Source organism: Triticum aestivum, chromosome 2B (genome assembly GCF_018294505.1).
Source record: "Triticum aestivum cultivar Chinese Spring chromosome 2B, IWGSC CS RefSeq v2.1, whole genome shotgun sequence".
Lineage (NCBI taxonomy): Eukaryota > Viridiplantae > Streptophyta > Magnoliopsida > Poales > Poaceae > Triticum > Triticum aestivum.
In genome coordinates, this window is record NC_057798.1 from 787,872,225 (window position 1) to 787,878,196 (window position 5,972).

Genomic DNA, 5,972 nt, shown 5'->3' on the forward strand with positions numbered 1-5,972 from the left:
ATAATATAGTCTATAAAGGTATGTACTATACTAGTACTAGGAACCGGATGGAGGAGCATCTGCACTCTTATTATAATTTTAAAATGTGATAAAGAATTCTTCAACACATTTGGTTCTCTTCGAGGGTTCTCGCATGTGATAATGTAAGTTGATTGCATGGAACACTCGCCACAACTCTCGCTTAATTCTGGCTCATATCCTGTTACAAATAGTAGCGCTCGGTAATATTTCCTCTTTTTTTGTTATTCAGCATGTAAACAGGTCAGCAAACCTTGCGGCGCATCTTCGTGCGAACCATGCTTGCTGCACTTTGAATGTGGCCAAGAGCTGGCTTGATGAAACACCTCGCTTCCTACTTCTTTTTTTGCGGGGTACCTCACTTCCTAGTGACCAGTGTCTTGGCTGATCGTCCTAAGAATGCTTATATATGAATATGGACTAGCACTACTTTTTGGTGTGTCCCGTCAACTCGCAGAACGAGGAGAAGCTTGCAGGACAAGGTGAAGCTCGCTTACGCCTTTTGACTAATGCAACCTACCCTCTGTGGACATGCATCAGTCCATTCGGTGTCAGATTGTCAGAGGCATACACTGTAGTACCCAACATGCGGAGTACCATCATTGTTCGACTTCATGAAGAGGCGAAGATCCAAGCGCAGTAGTACGAGTAGTACTACTACTAGAACCGCATGGTGGAGCGTCTGTACTCTTATTTTTTTATCTCTGATAAAGTACACGTTTATTCCGGAGAAGGGCGGAAAATGGCAGCCCAACATGTAATGAATGATATCGATCAACCAACCATAGTCGAATATATCTTGGCCTCCGTGCGAGCCCGTCTGTGTGTTCTCGCTCCTCGTCTCTCTCAAGGAACGGCGGGTTGGCTCTTTGCCGTCAATTGAGATTGGTTTGCTCACACTCCTGTCCCACATGTCAGTGATATGCCAAGAGGAGGTGCATTGACCGACTGGCCATACGCGTACTGTAGTGACCCGACCTCAGACGGTCAAGTCTCTGTGTTTCCGTGTCATCCCTGGATCAGTAATGCTGACACACACAGTACTCGAAGGAGAATGTCTCAAAAGAGAACTTATAACAGAGTAGCAATCACACACTTATTACATCAAATGTCTCAAAAGAGAACTTATTACATTAATATGGCTTACGGCCATCTAATGCGATAACAGCGGAAGGCTTGGAAGATAAAGTGAGTCCATCAACTCCAACGGCATAGCTGAGCTGCACGGCAACGACCTATCGAACCTTACTCCTCGTCTGAAAAGTCTGCACCATAATACGTTGCAACTCGAGAACGGGTCAGGACATGGAATATGCTGGCAATGTAACACAATAGAGCAATAACAGAATAATGCTACCACTACATGCATATTTGGCTGGTGGAAAGCTCTACGGTTACAGTTTTGCGGAAAGCCAATTTTTCCCTACAACAAAGAATAAATTTTAATTTAACTATCATGGTGGTTGAAACAACATTGAGAAGGTATAACCCCAACTCAATACCAATTAAATTAGTTACAACCCAGCAGTATTATTTAAGAGTGATGAGATACATGTGAATACTCAAGTACTAGATACTCAGAACTGTCCATAACCGGGGACACGGCTAACCATGATTAGATTGTACACTCTGCAGAGGTTTGCGCACTTTTCCCCACAAGACTCGATCGCCTCCGTTGATTTCTCGCACTGCATGGTGTTTCAGAAACGGATGACCGAGACACAGTCTTTCAGAAACATTAACTCTTTACTCCGGGTAGACCATACCAAACCTACAAACCCACTACCTGCTGATCTACCTCTTCAAGAGCTTCACGTAACTTACTCAACTATGCTAGAGCCCATAATAGCTTGTGGCTGCACACGGAAGTTTCTAGCATGAATAATCTCAGTTCCCTTTGAGCCTGGGTGGCGGTCCATAGGAAGATCACACGGGTACCTCGGGATTTCCAAAACAAAATAGACAACACTGGGTTCCCCAGGTGCCTCAATCCACCCAGATGTGTATTAAAGTTGCCACCTTAAGTTAACCATTAATTAGCAATCTCACATCTGTCATGGATAACTCTCAAACCCAACCACGTCTACGAGCATAGCATAGCAATATAAGCAACACGTAGAAGTAACTCCCAAGGGTTTGATAATAACAGGGCAATAGGTTCCTACCTCATCAACTACTTCCCAACCCACAAGTTAATGACATCCTAATCATGCAATGTGTGAGGGTTGAATCTAATGCATAAAAACTGGGTATGGAAAGAGTATGATCAAAGTCTTACTTGCCTTGCTGACGATCCGGGAATCCTAGAGACTCGTAGTAATACGCTTCGCACTCCGGGAATTCTATCGCAAGCAAACAATACATACATAACTAAACAAGAAAAGATGCACAAACGAAACTTCAACTGAAAGAGGTTGACTGGAGAGTTCAACTTAAGAACTCCGGTTCACAAAAAGAATCAAACCAAACGAAACAACGAAACTCAAACGGCGAAAGAAACAAGATTCGTTTACTAATCTGAACTAGGGTCAAATTTTACAGAGGCAAAAACTTGTTTGAGTTGGCTATTCGGAAAGAGGGTTTCGAGATGAAACTCCAGGCGCTTGAATCGCCTGATTCCGATAAACGAGCGAAAAGTTAAGCTAGAACGAAAATCGGATCAGAAATCGCCATCAGGAAAACCGCGGAATAAATCCGATAAAAAGAAAAACGACGAACGGCTAAACGAACGAACGTTCGTTAGCAGAAACTAAACGACGAACACGTTCGTTAGAACAAACGAACGAGCGAACGCTCGCTAAGCAAATAAACCGGAAAAAAATAAAACCGATCTATAAAAAAACGAACAAGGGTTTTTTTTCTAAAAAAACCGAAGGGGTTTTTCAAAAAAAAAACCGGGCGGCGGGGCGGCTACCTCCGGCGAGGTCGTCCGGCGAGGCGGGGCGACTCCGGCGGGGCGAGCGAGGGGCGTCGGGGTCGGCGAGGGGTGGCGGCTCGCGGGAGGCGGCGGCGGCGACCAAGGGCGGCGGCGGCGACTCGGCGGCGGCGGCTCGGGGCTCGGGCTCGGCTCGGGCTCTGGGGCGGTGGTGGTGGTGGTGGCTAGAGGGGGGGGCGGTATATAAAGGGGGCGGGGGGCGGCTTGGAGGAGGGGGCAAGGCGGCGGAGGTGGAGTCTGGCTCGGACTCGGAGTCCGGGTCGGCGGTGGCGGGGCGCGCGCGCGCGCAGGAGGCGGTGGCGGCGGACGGCTGGGCCGGCCTGCTCGGCTGGGCCTTAGGCCCAGTCGGGCGCGCTCTTTTTTTTTAGAACGTTCCGCCGAATTTAGAAAAATCCTAGAAAAATAAATAAAAATACCAAAATACCAAAATAAGTTTTCTCCGTCTAAATGGAATATTTAGAACAGGATGAACTTTTCTTGGCCCCTAAAATGCAATTTTTAAAACATGCAAATTTTTCTAGGGCGAATAAAATTCCAAAATAAATCCAATAAAAACCAAATAATGATTTTAACATTTTTCCTCTGATATTTCAATTATTTTGGAGAAGTCATATTATCTCCCCTCATTTATTTATTTTAAAATGAAATATTTTCCGGAGAGAAAAATAATTAAAACCAAAATCCTCGTCTTCACTACTTGATAAAAATCAAATATGAAAATCGAAAAATCCCCAACTCTCTCCGAGGGTCCTTGAGTTGCTTAGGATTTCGAGGATTGCAAACGGAAATGCAATAAAATATGATATGCATGGATGACCTATGTATAACATGCCAAATTGAAAATTTGGGATGTTACACGTACTTCGTTTTGCACCTTCATACTACTCCTCCCTCCGTCACAGTTTACAGGGCGCGCTTCATTATGATGCATTTCTCTCAATGCATTTCCACCAGAGAGACTTCACTCGCGTTTGGTTTAATGCTCAATTAATTAGGGCGTGGTAACCGCAATCAAGTCCACAATTTTCTCTCCATGTACTCCCTCCTTTCCGGTTTATAGGGCTTATCTCAAAATTTTAGTTTTTCCATTTTATAAGGCTCAATTTGGTTGTTTTCCATCACATGTTCAGATTCCAAGGTGCATTAAATCATTGCATGCAAGTATTAAGAGAAAATTGACCAATGCATGTACTTTATGCATGCATGCATTGCAATTAATGCATTGATAAACATAATTTTTTGAGGATAACAAGCGCATTAATTAGGTGCTTTTGCAAAACTACAAGAAGTATTCCACCACTCGCCATCTACCTTGATTGGTGAGATTTTTGAATTGAGCACTAGAAACCGGAAAGGAGGGAGTACTACTACGGAGTGGAGTAAGTGCATGCATGTGTGTACCCGGGGTGGAAGCACTGCATGCATGTGTGTACGCATTATTCCCTCTAGTAATAAACGCCGTGCTATAACTACCAATGCTATTTTTTAGGCTGATCGCTAGTCGCCTTGGTCCCACAAATTTTTTTCTTTTTTCTGATGCACGCTCTATAAACAGTGACAGATGGAGTAGTATGAGCGGATTCAAAGAAGAGCGTATTGATGGTTGCTTCTTCCGAGCAAGTTACAGTGGGAAAGGTGGGGCTTATGATTTGACTGCTCATTACTCACTATTAATGCAGCGCAACGACCGAGCTGAGTCTCCCATGCGGTTGTGCACTACCCCCTCGGTTCTTAAATATACTCCGGAGTATTTGTCTTTCTAGAGATTTGAACGAGTGACTACTCAAATATTTGTCTTTTTAGAGATTTCAAATGGACTGGCACATACGGATGCATATAGACATATTTTAGAGTGTAGATTCACTCATTTTGCTCCGTATGTAGTCACTTGTTGAAATCTCAAGAAAGACAAATAGAATATTTAGGAGCGGAGGGAGTACACATACAAAGCAAAATGAGTGAATCTACACTCTAAAATATGCTCGTTTGAAATTTGTAAAAAGACAAATATTTAGGAACGAATGAGTATAATTTTGTGCATGGCACATGGACCCGGATGATGAAGAGGCTTCTGGCAATGCTATAAAGCTTCCATCATTTGCTTACATAATTGACGTACTATACAAATAATTTTCCAGCGACATGAAATTGTACAATGGTGTGAGCTTTCAGCTTTTGTTTCGCGTGTCTTGCCATCGATGCTCTTTTGGAAACAATAAAAAACTAACTTCCTTGCTAATGCATGTCAATTATTAGCAGATCAGATCTAATAATTACATCACAACTGAAGACAGAGTTGTGAGAAGGTGTTAAATTAAAATTGATCCATGTTTTCATTGGCAGCAACGTCCCTCCAGCTCTGTCTAAATCAACAAGGCATGTTGGGAAAAAAGAAGCTATCTGGAGCATGCAACATTCCGATCATTTTGTGCAGTTCCACTAAAATAGAGCTGAGCGTCCCTGTTCCAAAGAAATTTAGTGTGATTCCAATAATAGAGGACTGCTGATGAAACAATAAACACACAAATAGAAGTCGGTCACCTTTGCAGTCTCTCTTAAGACTAACTAGTTGGAGAAGATTTGGCTCGGAGTTGGATGAGGAGGATAGAGCAAAACCAATCTCCCTTTGTGCAGTCGCACTGAAATGTAGAGACGTTGCCCGTGTGACATTTTAGTACAACTGCACAAAACACTCTTAAGAAAAAAGTGATTTGTGCAGTTCACCAAAAGGTCGCAATAGCAACGAGGTGAAATGGATAGCCCTGTTTGCAAAAAAGAGGTAGAAAGGAAACAATTACTGGCCAATAACAGTTGATGACACATGCGACGACAAAAAAGAAGCATATTCCTTGTCCTATGGGAAGATAACAACACGGTTGTGTTTGTCTAAAACGGTGTGAGGACGAGAATGCAATATGGAAAGTACGCCGGACGAGCTACATTTTGGGCAAAGAACTATGGAAGATCCACATGCAGCGACGTGGGAAGACGGGCAGTGGAGCAAGGCCGGAGGGGATAC